A 16,468-nucleotide genomic window follows, 5' to 3' on the forward strand; every position below is an offset into this window, starting at 1 on the left:
CAATTGAAGCCGCTTTAGCACTTTTTTCCCTCTTTCATGTGCTCTATTTTCTTTTTTGTCTCTTTGGACTGTGGATGATCATAGCCCACAGCTGTTAATTTCACAGTACACATGTGCAATCGCAGAGGAGCAAACACATGAGGATGCATACACACACACACACACACACACACACACACACACACAAACATGCCCACAATTCTACCACAGTTTTCTTGAAGATTTATTTAGTTGCACGGAACAGACTAAAGGATGAAGGAATATACTGCAGCATGATTCAGCCTCATTAGAACAACTACATGCAGATTCTAGCTTGATTTTGCAGATGTACTTCCAATTTGAGAGCAACCAAAAGGATCTTTTTTTCCCCCCAGACGCTATTATTATGTCATGTGGATCAACTTGTGAATCACAAAGAGAAAGGGAGGGAGGAGGATAGACAGAAAAGCAAACAAAAACCAAGTCTGATATTTAATTCTCCAATGAAACCTAATCTTCCTCAGCAAGGGATTGTTTTGTGTCGGCAGGGGTCCATAGCAGCAACATCTCTGAACATGTCTTGGACCATCTCCTCCACATTACTTGCAATTTGGTGGCAAGAGGAACCCTGGGCGCCCCAGTAAACAGTCTTTGGAGACTTTCGCTCTCTTTCTCCATCTCACTAATTGGTTATCTATCCTCATTTTACCCTCCTCTTTGGTATTCAGAAGATGAGCTCCTTTTTCTTTGTCTTGGCCAAATAGCTCAGAGTAAGTCTTGGACGATAAGAACAAAATATCTCTTCATCAATGCCACATTTTCATGATGGGAGTACAGTACTTCACCTCTGGAAAGTGTAGGGTAATATTTAAGGATGACATAATATCCTGGTTTTGTCCCTGTGGCTTCTTTATTAACTACTTGACTCACCATCGCTATCTTTTATAAACAGACCAGGCCATTTATTTATTAAAGGCATTTCATTTGTTTCAATTTGCTGCTAGTACAATGTCACCAATGTCCCTGTAATAACTATATCAAGGGTTTACAGCTTAATTTAACATATCCAGCTCAGCTTGGCCTATCTGCAAAACATTCCTCTGCATTTCCTTCTCATTAGTCAGACTACATATGAATGTATGACTCAGCTCATACTCATATGAACTACACTTCATGAGTCTGTGTAAAACCGTGCACATTTACTGTCCCTCTGCTTTACTTTGTGTTCATTTCAATCCTGTGACAAGGACTGAGGACTCATGATCCATCTGACAATAGTCATGGTTTATGTATAAATGTATTTGTTGTATTGTCCTACAATATGCACATGTGTGCTGTGCCTCTGGCATAACCACTGAGATATGTAATAATGTAATTAGAATAATAAATAAATTTTAAAAAAGGGGCTACAACTTGATATTTCTTCATTTAAGGCAATGAACAATGTAAATTAGTAATGAGTATAACTGATAAGCTCAAAAAGAGAAGCTAATATAAACAATTACAGGCTTTAATGTGTTTTTTATTTGACTTCCCCAAACAGAGATCACATTTGCACACTGACTTGAATGAAAAATCAATGCAGAACAACTTTCTGACTTCTAAAGTAATGTACTATACTGGGAATACGTTAGAATGATTTGGTAATTCTACACTTCACTTTATAAAAATAAAAAAACACCCACATTTGTAATTCTTTTAAATGAGTAGTTTGATATTTTGGGAAATGCTCTCATTTGCATAAAATCACAACGTGTCTTTGTAAACTTCAGCTCTTGTATAAAAACAAACAAGATATATTGTGTTAATTAGTGAGCTTTAAAGGTGCTGGTAAGTAGAGGTTTAACCTTAGGACAGAGCCAGGCTAGGCATTTCCTTCCAGTCTTTATGATACTCTATGCTAACTGTCTCATGGCTTCATATTTAGCATACAGATAGTAGAGTTCTTGTCTAACTGTCGTCAATACAACCAATAACATTTTTTCCCATAATTTTGAACTGTTCTTTAAAACAATGCCTTCCTTATCACCAAATAGTGAAACCATGGCGTATTCCTTAAATGGGGTGGCTGTTGGCTCAATCGGAGCGGTCTTCCCTATATCAGAAGGTCAGTGTTTTGATGAATGTGTGTGAATGGGATGAATGTGTAAAATAGCTTTAAGTGGTCGGAAAAATTAGAACAGCACTATACAAGTACAGACCATTTACTTGATGATGGCGGACTGAATATTTCAGATTTTTTTAGCAATCAAATTACATCCCAGAAGAACATTATCAAAGAACAAACACACACAAAGCCAGTGTTGTCCTGTGTCTCTCATGCCTTGATTTACATTTGTTTTTTCCATCCTCACTACCTCCACCTCCAAGTTCAGGTTTTGTGTTTGTCATCTTGATTATAGACTGGAGGATTATAACTGAATATTTATTGGTCTTTGTCCATGCACAACTCAACATTAATCATTGCTCTTCTAATCCAGCCTGTCTTTTATCTTCCCACATAAAGGGGACTTAATCCCCAAATCCCTGTTTACAGCACGCAGTCATTTCTCCTGCTCACTTGATGAAGTGCCATAGACTAGTTCTGTCAGTTGACAATTACAATTCGGCAAGGTTAGGCATGATACTTCAAGGTATGTGTTTCATTTAAACTCCAATGTGTGAGGTTTGTTTAATGGCCTGCGCTAAAATAAACTTCTGAATTTATTCAGCATACCATGAACCAATTGAGCTTCATAGAAGTCTAGTTTATGCTGCACACATAGTTTTCTGTTTTGGGCACAATGACGCAACTGTTCAGCTCCTCTCCATCATACAGGATAATGTAAGCTCTAGGTCCGTGTTTATGGAGCATCCTAGGCTAGGAAATTAGTCCTTACTGGCATAAAACTCTTAGAGCGGTGAACCTTGGATCCCACCTTAAGGAATAGGAGTAAAAGCAGTTTATCAATGTTCTTGAACCAGGGAAAGCCACCCTGCCCTCCAGGATTTAGTGGAGCTACAGAGCTGTCCTTGGAGATCCCAGCAGGACTACAACGATAACACAAACATTCACACACATTCCTGTAGCTGTTGAAGTACAGAATGTAGAATAATAGATTTAAAATAACAAGTTAAGTGGATTCAAACTTGATACAGGAAAACACTGTGATTATAATAATTTTACCGCAAAGCCTCAATATGATGCATATGTAATAATTTCTCCAACACTACATATTCATTAAGGTTGCCATCATCCAAAGACACGTCTGGGCAGTGAGAGCCAACTGATGGCAGTGCAAAACATTGACTGTATTGTAATTGTAGCCAAGGACACTGGCATTCAATAATAATAATAGGCTTTTAATGCAGTAAACAAAAATTTAATAAGTGAAGTGGCTAAACATCTAAAAACAGTTTTAGATTAAACTGAACTTGTGCATAAAAAAACACTCCTATTTCAATCTGCCTTTTCACTCATCTTTATGCTTTACACAATGCAGATAAATCATACTTTATAGTCAGAAACACACCTAAGAATCAGAGGGATGCTTGTTCAATTCTTTATAACAATACAGAGCCCACTATTTCTCATTTCTTCTCATGCAAAGTTGGTAGAAATTACTTGATTATCCAAAAGACAATACATTCACAGTATAGAGCCTCGACTTTTGTGTTTAAATTTACACAGGCATTACTGTAGGTTTCCCACCTCATTCTTAAAAACTACACTGCTTTGTTATTTTTGGAAAACAAAATTGGAATGAATTTACAGCATCATTAATGAGTGTTGCCATCAGGACTTATGCCAGTGGTGGCATACTTTCCAAAGGCAGAGGAAATGAGCTGGCTAGTATGAACCATTTTGCCTGCCCAGGTCCTTTTCCTTCCAAGCAATCCTATTTTATTCTGAAGTTTCATTTAGTCTTAGGTTTAGGATGTCTTTAAAAGTCCAATCTCTACTATTCTATTATTATTATGAATCTAGAGGCATGTCCCTACCAATGTCTAGCGACTACTGAATTGTCCATGTAACAATGCATTTGATCCAAAAATAAATTAAATATAACCATTGTTGTTCATCAGTGTCTAGTCATTAAATGTGGTACACAAAAAGCTCTCGTTGTCTAATACCAGCCCAATGCCTTTTTTAAGTTTTGAAAGATTATGCCCTCCCCCCTCATATGCCTTCCAGTGGTTTGGTCCTCTGCCTACCTTTTACAGACCCTCAGCAAATTCATTTCTAAAAAGCAACAACTTCCAAAACTAGTGAGTTATTCAGCCCAACTGGGGAAAACTGAGAAATAATACCTTAGTACCTTGTACTAATTGACAAAAGTCCATTAGTATCCTTTGGTCTCTGTGCACCTCACCTCACCGATATCACTGATGCTTGGGAGATGGGTACCAATGATCTTCTGAGCAGTTTTAATCACCTGCTGCAGAGCCCTCCGGTCTCCAGTCAAGATGCTTTCTATTGCTCTGTAAAAACTGAATTTGGCCTTCTTATGCTTCCTAAAGAAATACAGTCGTTTCTGAGCTTTCTTCACCAGTGTGGAGATATATACGATGACCATATCAGGTTCTCTGTGATGCTGTTTCCCAGGAACCGGAAACTGTTCACCTTGTCCACCTTAGCTCCACTGATGTAGTGGAGTGTGTGTCTTTATCTCCTTCTTCCTAAAATCAACGATCAGCTCATCGATTTTGCTGATGTGGAGCAGTAGGTTGTTCTCTGTGCACCACTTTGCAAGATTGTCAATTTCCTCCCAATATGAAGTCACATCATTGTTTTAAATCTAGCCGATGATGGTGATGTTGTCCGCGAACATCACAACAATTTTCTCCATGTTGGGAGATGCAGTCGTGGGTGTACAACATGAATAGGAGGGGACAGAGCACACAGCTCTGGGGGGCTTCGGTTTTGAGCACTAGAGTGGAGGAGGTGTGTCCACCAATCCGAACTGGGATTTGGACTGGGGTTTGTTTGTGAGGAATTTATATTATATTGTAGACTAATGTATTTCCATGCATGCTGCTCAGAGTCAGTGTCTCTCCCTCTCCTGTGCGCACGCAGGCAGAAGTGACTGAGTTACTATGGTTAGGACGCTGTTTGTCTCTGTCGAACTAAAACTTTGTGACACCACAGGATGAGAACAGGCACACTGTGATGGAATTCTCATTAACAGTCAGCTTGCTTCGTGCTTGAGCACGTAAAATTTGGATTTTAAAGACTCATTATTACGGTTTTGTTACACCTAAGTTTAGTTAGTTTTTCCAAAACTATTTCTTTATGTATTTCAATGTGGTCACTTTAAGAAACAAGGAAGTACATCTTGTGGCTAGAGTTCAGGAAGTAAGTGAGCATGGCACAGACAGTTGTTTTTTTAAGATACATCTGAGCTAATCCAGTGACATCTGCATACATCTTACGCCTTTGGCAACATCGTGGGTATGGATTGATTGTTTATTGTTATCTACAACCTCAGAGTTTATTATTTTAGGACAGTTTTATGTTTGTGAAGTTTGATATGAGAATCTGCCATTACTAATGACAGCACAGTTCTTAAGTCATATTGGAAGTTCATAGAAGGACGAATACAAATTAATCAATGAACAGATAATTGATTGCATGTTAAAAACACAATGAGATTTAATTCATTTTAGAGTTTGAGTTTGTATATATTTACGTTCTGTATCTCTGTACGTGTTAAAACCAAGCATGTATTATGCTTTTGTACATTTCAGTTTCACCTTTCCTTGCAACGTCATTAAACTTGTTAACAAGACACAAACTGTCTTTAGAGTCTTGATGTTAGGAAGGAGTTTAGGAGCTGGCTGTCAAACTATATACAACAGATTTACTGAGGACAGTACATTTGCATTTCTCTGTAATGTAGCACAGTGTGAACTCAAAACATTTTTTGATTCCCCAAAAATATATGTTTAAATAGTTAAATAAATACTATAAATGTGCAAGGGGTCACAATGAACCCAAGCTCTTGAGTGAATTAGACTCAAACCCAAGATCAAACTTCAGTACATTCAACCCTAAAACATGGATTAATCATCTACTGTACTTACTTTCAGGTTGTAAATATGGGCTTACTATAGCATGGACTCTTCACTACGGGAAGCTGATCATTTTACTTGATTAACAAACTAGTGAGAATGAACATCTGGTAGCAATTAACCTTCAAACCTGCCTTCATGCCCGTGGACCAGCATGCATCAGTAGAGCTGGGCTGAGCTCCAGTTCTCTAAAGCCCATTTCTTTCAACAACAACTGTTACACTCTACTCTTGATTGTTATCTGTCTGTATCATTTGAAATAGCAAACTTACATTAAGACATTCTATTGAATCTGCAAATGCAGACTGTGTCATTCCCTCTGTTAAGCAGAATCTTTGCCAAATCTGAATTAAAAATATTCACAAATTAGCCATACTGCAGCTCAGATCAAGTTATAGATAAATTGTCTCTTGTTTGACCTTGTTGCCATGGAGGATGATTTTGCCAGGCTGGTACAAATCATCTGGGTCTCAACATTTACTCTTGCCAATTCAGAAATGCTGTGTGTGCATGGCACTCTGGGAGAAATAAACAACATCATGGAGCCTGCAATCTTTATTCACCTGATCCACTATTTTCTGGCCAAGGTTATAGAGGTAACACAATCTTAAGAGAGTTCTGTGTAATAGCGAATAGATCCTTCTTGTGTGGGATGAGGACAAAATTAATGAAGGCTGCTCTGTGTCTGTGTGGGGTGGATTCAGCTGCTACTGTGATGCTGTGGACAAAACTTTGGTGTTGACTGTCGAAACTGCACTGCAATGACAGGCTAAATTGTAATATACTAAAATTCAGAAAATAAACAAGACGTCAGTGTATTTGCCATCACTAAGAATGATGTAGATTTGCATGTTCTTGCATTAAAAAGGCTGTGGTTCATCAATAGATAGATGGAGTTTCCTTAGAGCACATGAACGCACCACAGCACAACAAGTGTCAGCTATGCAGCTTGGAGCAGACTTCTCTGAGCAGCTTGCTAAACCAAATGGTGTAAGCATAAAAAACAGCGATCTGGCGCTTGAATATTGTCATCACAATGAGAAAAAAGTGAATTTACCATTCTTTTAACATGTGTAGCAGAGTGGATATGTGCTGTAATTATAGTATTTATTTATTGCTTTAGTGGAATATGTGTTACTCCACTATGAATGTTATTGTTATAATGTATTATCCATGCAGAACTGCAGTTCTGGATCTGTTCCAGTCAGAGCTGTGCCACCTATCAGCAAGACGAGGGAGCAGCTGCAGCAAGCTGCTAGAGCTTTATCTTTTGTTTAATATATTGTAGAGTGTCCAATCTGAATATGCACAAACGATAAATGGTTTCATTGCAAAGTTATCAGTAATCAATTCATTCAAATGAATAAATGTCCACAAGCCTATACATGTAAACATTTATTTAGTTAGGTATTGTAATGATTCTGATTATTTTGATTCTTTCTTATTAGTAGATACATTTTCAGTTAGGAATAATAATAATGTAATCTTTCGGGTAGTCTCAGTAGCAAGTTATGCTGAGATTGTTTATATTCTTTCTCGAGAAAGTATCAAAAACAGGCAGTTATGTAATAATTTTCTTAAACTTTCCAAATGATCTTATGAACCATTAACAACTCATATATAAATGGTTTGTCATTAAAATAATACTTCGTTTATAAATAGTGAACCGATCATGTATAAAGTATGATAGATAAGCTTATTAATAAAGAATACAACATTTATAACTATGTTTATAAATGACTTACTTCTTACATGTATTAATGTAAGAACAATGGTTTATAAATTATGAATTAAAAATGTACTAATACTTAACAACTGCTTCATAGTGTGTAGATAACAAAGAATAAAACATTTATAACTGTGTTTATGAATGACTTACTAATGTGTATTAATGTATGAACAATGCTTTATAAATGATGAATTCCTTATTTACTAATGCTTAACTAATGCTTTATAGTGTGTAGTTATTATAAAGTGCTACCAAGTACACTCCATCACAAAATGAGACATTAAAATACATTTTCAAAACTTGAAACAAAGATTTGAAGTGGCAGTGGTGGTCTCAGAAGCGAGCTTGTGACCGGGAGGTCGCCGGTTCAATCCCCGTACCGACAGGATAAAAATCTGGGTGTGGAAAATAAACCAAGCAGCTTGCTCTCCCCAATTTACCACCACTGAGGTGCCCTTGAGCAAGGCCCATAACTCAAACAGCTCCAGCCTGAGCTGCTTAGTGGCCAGCAGGTCAGGCTGTTGTTGTACTGGGCAGCTTCCAGGTGTGAAACGGTGTGAATGTGGTCAGGGTCTTCCTGCAAAAGAGAGGCTTCCTCTCAGTGAAGCTAAATAAAGGTTAAAGAAAAAAGATAGTGTTAATACAAGTCTAGTGGCTGTCCGGACCATGCCTCTGTGTTTACATGTTAATAGATTGATGCAATAAAATATGAACAACCTACCTCATGGAATAAAAAGATACTGCCTATACACCAAATCAACCATTAGAATAAAACTAAATAAAAAACCCTACAGGCCATTCAATAAAAAATTTGCACAATTTCTATCTGTACAAAAAAATTGGTAAAATAACCAATACACAAACGTTCAAGTGTGTGACTTGTACATTTTGTTTATAGCTGCAGAAACTCACTCACTCACTCATTCCCTCACTCACCTCACTTTGCTGATGCATGATGCATGGAAAATGTTTGGCATAACAGTCAACAATAGTATTTGTTACTTTTCAGTGGAGTCTATTTGTATATTTGTATTACATTTAGGATTAGGATATTATGTTAGTATACCCCTAAAACATAACACTGTCAGTCATCTATCTCACCAGATCATTGGTGCTTTGTCAGGGCTCTGGGGGCTGTGCTGGCTTTGACTCTGTTGCCCTCCTCTCTGCTGTCTGTCTCACATTCACCCATGTCAGCGCTAGTACTGGGACCACCATAATCGTCACTGCTGTCTCCACTGGTGGCAGCACCAAAAGAATAGCTTGTGATTTTGAGGCACTTTGCTGCATCTGTCTCATGCGACTGCCTTTTTTTTCTCCCTCAACTTTTCAGCACCACCTTTGCATTTTGTCGCATGTTTTTTATCCAGCACAAATAACCAGGCTAGAGGTTAGGTCTATGTTTTAACCGTTTTAATATGTGGCCCAACTGTGCAGCGGCCCACTGAGAAAAATCACGGTACTCCCTGTGGTCAGTCTGACCTTGGCCACAATGCTTTGGATGTAAAAAATGATTGACAATGAATTTAACTTATTAAATTAATTAGAACGAATTGTTGTCTTTGTTAGTACTTTGTTGCATTATTGTGAAATCTTTTCCTAATAATCATTTGTGTGTAATTTTATTTTACCCAAATTATCACCAAGATTTTCTTGAAAGGGATACATTTTTATAGGGCTGACCCCGAATAGTGAAGATTCGATGCTTCGATGGGCGGAGCCTGATTCGACTGTCAATCTCACAATCGAAGCTTCGCAGCGAAACAAGGATCGTGCCTTTTTGGCGATATGGGGGTGCTCAACGTCTGATTTTGCATAGAACTACCAGTTTTCTCCCAATAAGTTAATATACTGCCTATTACAATATACATTTCAATGTTTAATGCTGTAAATAAACATATAAAAAGAATAAAACTTTCAATAAATGTTTTTAAAGTGCGTGAATAAATCCAAAATTGTCACCCTAACCCTGGTTCGTCTGTGCGCATGTGTAGGCGTAGCGTGGATATGTGTAGTGGCAGTGAAGGAACGCTTGCTGAAGAGAAGGAGCTGCAGCTTTACGGTGTCCTCGCGGGACTTTCGGATAATTTATCACCGTTGATGAAGCACATAAAGAATATTTTATTGTTTTTAAATAGCCGGCTACTTGAAATAGATCCGCAAGGAAACGCGACATGCATGCAGTTATCGGACCGGTGAATGACAGGCGAGAGAGTGAGAGCGCGCCTCAGTTTAGCTGGAAATTTACAGTGTAAGTTGAATGAAGAGAGACTGCAGCTCTGCAGCTTCTCAAGATTAAAGCGGAGCTACCTTCGACTGTCAGTCGACTATAGGCAGGGCTTGACGATTATGACTCGACTATGTAAATCCTTAGTCAGGGACAGCCGTAAATTTTTTACTTAAAACAGCTTGCAGATTTCCAGGACGTTGGTTGGATCCTTTAAGAATGTATTTTCAAGCTGTAGATCTGAGTGTAATGCTGCAGGATGTGTGCTGTATACAAGAACCTTAATTGACAGAGTAACAGTAAAGTCTGCTGATGCTGACAATGGCTGTTGATTTTAACTGGAACATCCTGAGAAGATGTCCAAGGCTTGCTGTGTTTCTACAGACAATCAACATTTAGGCTTACATGTTTTTACTAAGAAGTTTAGAAAGGGAAATTAATGATAAAATAATTCACAAAATTTTGCGTCACCACAATATTTAAATGTACTGGGGTCGGTTATTTATCTAACACTACAGATTCAAATGAACCCAGTTACAGTTCATCGGATTTGTGATATAAAGTATTGGCTGAACAGAAGACACCTCTGTAAGGAAACATTAGTTAAATAGCCTGATGTTGTCAGCTCAACAAAATCAGTAATTGAATGGCTTTTGTAAATCTTTTAAAGGAAAACTTTGTGATTTTCAACCAGCCTTGTATCATTACAATGTGTATAGTATATTCAAATGAATAATGGTTCTTCATTTTCGCATCAGCAGGCGGACTTTAGCTGGCTCTGGGGCTGCCGCCTCCACGGACAGTTGGATCAAGAGAAGGCTGCTCTGTGCCAGGGGCAACTAGTGGCACCTCGGCCATAAATGTGCACCAATTGAAACAGAAGTAGAGTTGCTGTGTGTTACACCAACAATTTGGGCCACATATGGACACAGGAGTGATTGAGACACACTTCAAAGAAACCGTAAAAAAACAACCAAAGCCAGCGTCTGAGCACAGAGTAAGTGTAATTGCGACAGTGTGCTGTAGCACGGCAACCTTACAGTGTGAAAACCTACAATACACATTTTTTACGAGGCCCTTTTAAGACTAGCATTGCTATCAGAGTTTAGCTTAACATTAGTAGCCCTGACTAAGTGTTTGTAGTAGTTGGGGAAGTTTGGGAATGGGAGTGGCCTTGAAAGGCAACGGGGTCAGTGCGTTCTGGTTGTTGTAGGATTTCTACCTTTTGACCAAAGAGATTACCGCAGCTGTAACATTCGCTGACTACAGGGGGTGCAGGTGTTGAAACTGCTGCAGCTATAGCTTTCTTTCCCGAAGTTGGCAATGTCATCATGTCTACATCTGTTACTCTCCTATAGGTGAGACAGTGGCAGTGACTGAACATGAACAAGTTTTTGTGTTTGGGAGTTACAAACCTGTTCCATAGGGTGCGTCACATTTAATAAAAATATTTAAATGACCGAAGGCTTTTCATTCCCCCTTATGGGATTCATGCAAATAAGTTTCAGACATTGCAATTATGGGTAACAGCAGGCTAACAGTTTTCAGTAGTTTTGGTAATAAACACAGAAATCCAGAGTCACTGGCAGTTACACTACAGGTAAACATATAGTTTTCTCCATCTAATTTCCAAAAGTCAATTAGCTTTTCCCTCCAAGTACAACAGCTATTTACAAGATACCTTATGCACAGGCCAACTTGAAAAGAACTTGCTCCTCATTTTTCAGACTCTGTTTAAGTTGATTTGACATACACTCACATTTTCAAGTACGCTAATATTTTTTTCTAAACGGAAAAAGATCTACCAACAGATGGCCATGACAAATGTAAAAAAACAAAACAAAAAAACATTGTAATGCGTTTGTTAACCTCCTGTTTTGTTGAGCGTGGAAAATATCAACGAACAAATCGAATTAAAAAGCAATTTTTCAAAATGAAGCTAAATCCTTGGCACTGTACATGGAAAGGAGGAAAAACACCTCATGATTGATTGTGAGTGTTCAGATTTGGCCACCATTGATTAACTATGTCCTTAGTTGGCAGCACCTCAAACACTATGCCTAAATGATGATTAAAAAGAACCAGTGGAGAGTGTTCGAGAAGGTGAAATAAATATGTTCCAGTTAATTCGAATAGATGTAAATAACGTCAAAGTCTACGTTTTTGTTCTTTTTCCACTTCATTTACTTTGTTGAAGGCTACTGATGAATATTAAGTATGTTTACCCAGTTTCCTTTGTCATTGGAGATGGCTTTACACTGCCAAGATTGTGTTGTTGTATTAATTTCGCAAACAAAAGCTATTCATCAGTGTTTTTTCTGTATCTATCAGACTGTTTAACACCCAGGTAGAAATTAGACCCAAACAATAAGAGATCTGATTTTTCCAGTTAGCAAGACATTTTGGCATATCCCTCATTAACCTGATGTCATCGTGATGTACACTGCAACAAGACACACAGCTGATCATATTATTCAAATCTGTAGCTGTCCCCCACAATCCATTATAGTCAACAAATTAACACAGGGACAACAAACAATATTCATTCTATTTTAGCAAATCGGTTTGGGGTTGTTCTACTTCATGCATTGAAAACTTTTCGAGATGGTTTAGTTGCTAAATATAACTCTGTGTGGAGGGAAATCTTCACTATTGCCATGAGGAAATTTTTTGTTTTCTTCTTAAATAGTAAGTTAAAAGTCTTTAAATATAAACTGGTATTTTACCTCATGGCAAAACTGGTTCTTGTTGAGTTGTGTTAAAATTCTCTCCAGCCTCTCAAAGAGTATTCATTCCCTCTCCACAGTCCCACTCAGATAAACCCATATCCTTCTTATCCTCAGCAAATCAATACCTACCTCAGCTACTTTGGGAATCAGCCATCCACACACATCAACTGAGAAGTGATGCTTCAGAAGCACAAAGCAGAAATCCTTGGTGGGAATCTTTGCTTGCGTTAGCATCTCCAGGTGTATCTTGGTGGTATTTGAGCTTTTAGAATATACAGATGAAAGAGAAACAAGGTAACTCATCCTTATCATTACACAAGCTGGTTATTAGTGGTGTTATTTTAATGCGATGAATGAGTATTTGTCTCTGAATGGAAACACTTCGAGCATGTTACCAAACCGAACATCAAACATTGAAATATCTGGTAATCACACTGGACAAGAAACTCAGAGACTATCAGCCATCTGTAAACTCAAAAGACTCTATGTCGCTCCCTATATCCCTTTCTCCTCACTCAGAGCTCAGGCGTCAGGCCATCGCATGCATTGCAATTACAATAGCACGGGGAAACAGCACACACCCACTCAATCGCCACTTCACTGTGCTGCTCTCTGGGTGCAGGTACAGGTCCCAGAGGTGCAGAAAGGCTCGCTATGGCAAAAGCCAGGTACCCAAAGCCATAGCATCTCTAAACAGGGTGACTCACTAGGGGAATGACTAGTCTCATTTTCATGTTGTTTTTACCTGTCGTCATGTGCTGTTGTGTTGTGTTTCATGTATTTCTATCTACTGGTGTAGGATGATGTGTGTCTTCCCTGTGATGTATAGTGCTGTGAAAAAAAAATACCTGCAGGGACAATAAAGTCTAACTAACTAACTAACTAACTAATTAACTAACTCTGTCAAGTCCCTCATTATAAATGAATTCCCAGTAATTATTAAAAGTGCCTTTAGTGGAGGTCAGTGAGGTTGGTTCAAGCCATTAATCTAATTGTGTGTCATTTAAATATCATAAATCATATTGTACATGTTTACATTTGACATTTCTTTGCACTTAACAGTGCAGTAATATCTATGCCTGCTTCCTGTAATCATCAGTGCATGAATATTGATGTGGTATCTCTCCAGGCACTTCATCTAAAATGAATGAAGACGGGCCTCCAGCTCAGACAGATCTGCACAAACACAGCATGCTCATTAAAGACCAATTGTATAATAATGTGCACCTGTCTGGAGAATTGAAAGGTAGCCTTCCTGAACGGGTTTGCCCAGAGATCTGGAATTAGCCATTAAGATATATATGTTTTCCGCTGTTTTATGAGCAGCGACTGTGCCTGTTATGTTTAGTTTTACAGGAAGTTGTAATGATGTATTTACTGCCAAATGATTAGACTTGAGGGTGACAAAGTGGATTTACTGAGGTTAAGTGATTGCTATTACTATCACAATAAATAAATCACTTGTTAATTTTATTATATAAGCTTTTACTGCAACATTTGCCATATTTTAACATCATGTTTATTTGTCATTTTGCAAAGAGCATGACTGAAAGTATGAGGTGATTAATTTAGAATTTCCAGAAAACGTTTTGGTACAGCCTCTTATTTCTAAGTGCAGGAACCAAGTCAACAGAAAAAATATGTCTTTCTCTGAAATGATAGGCAATTTTGAGCCAAAATTGCAAAACAAAAATTATAACTTCATCAGGCTTCTACAGATTTTCCCTAAATGTGACAGACACTAGGAAACATTATTTAAGTTGGCCTAATGTGGAAATATTTAATGGAACTTCTATGACAAACCTACTGTACTTCATTAATACTCACTATTTCTTCATAACTTTTATATCTGTGGTGTTTGTGTGGCACCATGGATTTTACAGATTAAGGAGATACTAGATAATTTATCTTTGACTCACACAAAAATATGACAACAAGATCAGTTTATACAGTATTGCCAAAGCAAACTGAAAAGCAAGCAATTGTACAATCTTAATGTTTTTTGATTTGCCGGCTTTGATAGGAATCAGACTGTCTGTAACTTTAGCAGTGACCTTTGTTTACGTAAATTCTGTTTCACTTAATTTCTGACAGGTACCATTGTTTTGTTGTAATTGTATTGTATATTTTGTGTGTACTCTATGCCATATAACCATGGTCTCGGGTCTGAATCCGAATCATTGAACAAATATTTTGACAAGAATATCTGAATACCAGCTTCCATTACGGTAAAGCATCACGTTCTGTTTGCTGGAGGGTTTTTTCAGAAACCTCTGTTCACAGGTGTTAGTAATGACAAATACAAAAGCTTTCATGAACTGTGTAAAATGTACAGCCAGCACTTTGGGTTTTAGTCTTGGATACCCTTCAGAGGATGGCTCTCTTCTCACTTTACAGCAACTTAAATATTGCAAACTTAGTTTTATTTACAAGGCCCTGGATAAAAACACTGAAACTGTCAGAATATTTCTATGAATATTTGTGCTCTCTCAAAAAATGAAGGTGACATAGGAATAACATTCTTTCTAACAGCTTTCAAGAAGCGCTTCGGTAAAGTACTGAACGAGTCCCACCGTCTTGTAAGTAAACCATCAAGGCTACATCCTGCCTCCACAGAGCTCATGATGACTGATAGAAATCAAATTGTCTGCATCAGTAACTCATGCAAGTCATGTCTGCTGCTGCATCTGGTCTGTTGACATACTGCTCTTTGAAGCTCGCTGAGTACGAGCTGCACCAAAAGGCTATTCTTCCTTTATTGCGCAGCTTATCACTTTCATTTTTTTGCTTGGAGACTTTCCAAAGAGCTAATTCTTTTTTTCTGGACGGCTGAAGGCAGTCAAGCCAATCCTGTGGAGCAGCTTCTGCCATGCTGCACTGCACCTACTACGATCCAAATAGGGTCATGACTAGAGGGTATCTGCATGCTGTTGAAGTGACATTCCTCTCTGCTGAGTTGGTGTGTTGTACGATCCAGGCAGCTGTCCCTAACCCTTAGCTACATCTACCGTAATTAGTTGTTTTCTCAAGCTGAATACTCCATTAATTACTCAACATATTCTTGACGTCATATAGGATCATTGATTTCTTCCCATTTACTTTAGAGGTGTTATTGAAAGTTTTTACCTCTCTTTAGAAACAATGCTTTTACTGTACCATCTGTAAAAAGTATTTATGCTCCATACAGCAACAGTAATAACCACCATTACAATTTTCCATCCATCCATTTTCTGCCACTTATCTGGCAGTAAGCAAGGTTATTGCGCTCACAATGAATAAAAATTAATTTTGTGTGATAGTAATGTTTTGTGTTTACAGTGCCTGACTACTGAGGTCCTGCATTTGACTACACAGCCTGTAACATCAGTGGCATGGCAGAAAGTCAGCTTGTCTTGCCAATGAAGGCATATGTACTGTATTAATGATGCCTGCTGAAGGGGCAAGGTTTTTGTAAAATATTGGTGTAACAAATTACATTTTCACTACGCCAACATGTGCGTAATTGACTGTTCATTAAACCTCTTCCCCAGACAGTGTTTGTCCAATTCTTGCTTAGTAGAATCTTGCTTTCGAGCATGTGCTTGTGGCTGTACAAGAAAAGTCTAAGGAATGGATCAAATAGCGTGCTAGTCCGTAAGCTGCAAAAGTAAGCATTCTTGGGTAACTAACAACAGCAGTAAACTCGGACTACTTCCAAAGCCATCATTACTGGTAGATTTAGTACAGGTTACATTTGAAAAAGCCCCAACAAGT

The 16,468-nt window shown here is 38.0% G+C and overlaps 2 long non-coding RNA genes across 3 annotated transcripts; both read left to right on the forward strand.

Annotated features, from left to right (window-relative positions):
- Window positions 1-1,972: 1,972 nt before the first annotated feature.
- On the forward strand, window positions 1,973-13,935 carry LOC123957869. Of its 2 annotated transcripts, none has more exons than XR_006821924.1 (3): window positions 1,973-2,086; window positions 10,745-10,983; window positions 13,845-13,935. It is a non-coding gene; the product is annotated as an uncharacterized LOC123957869 (long non-coding RNA). The 2 variants fall into 2 exon arrangements; XR_006821923.1 differs by lacking the exon at window positions 13,845-13,935 and adding an exon at window positions 11,345-11,445.
- LOC123957870 lies at window positions 5,220-6,588 on the forward strand. The gene is made up of 2 exons (XR_006821925.1): window positions 5,220-5,410; window positions 6,049-6,588. It is a non-coding gene; the product is annotated as an uncharacterized LOC123957870 (long non-coding RNA).
- Window positions 13,936-16,468: the final 2,533 nt, after the last annotated feature.

The sequence above is a fragment of the Micropterus dolomieu genome, linkage group LG19, assembly GCF_021292245.1.
Source record: "Micropterus dolomieu isolate WLL.071019.BEF.003 ecotype Adirondacks linkage group LG19, ASM2129224v1, whole genome shotgun sequence".
Taxonomy (NCBI): domain Eukaryota; kingdom Metazoa; phylum Chordata; class Actinopteri; order Centrarchiformes; family Centrarchidae; genus Micropterus; species Micropterus dolomieu.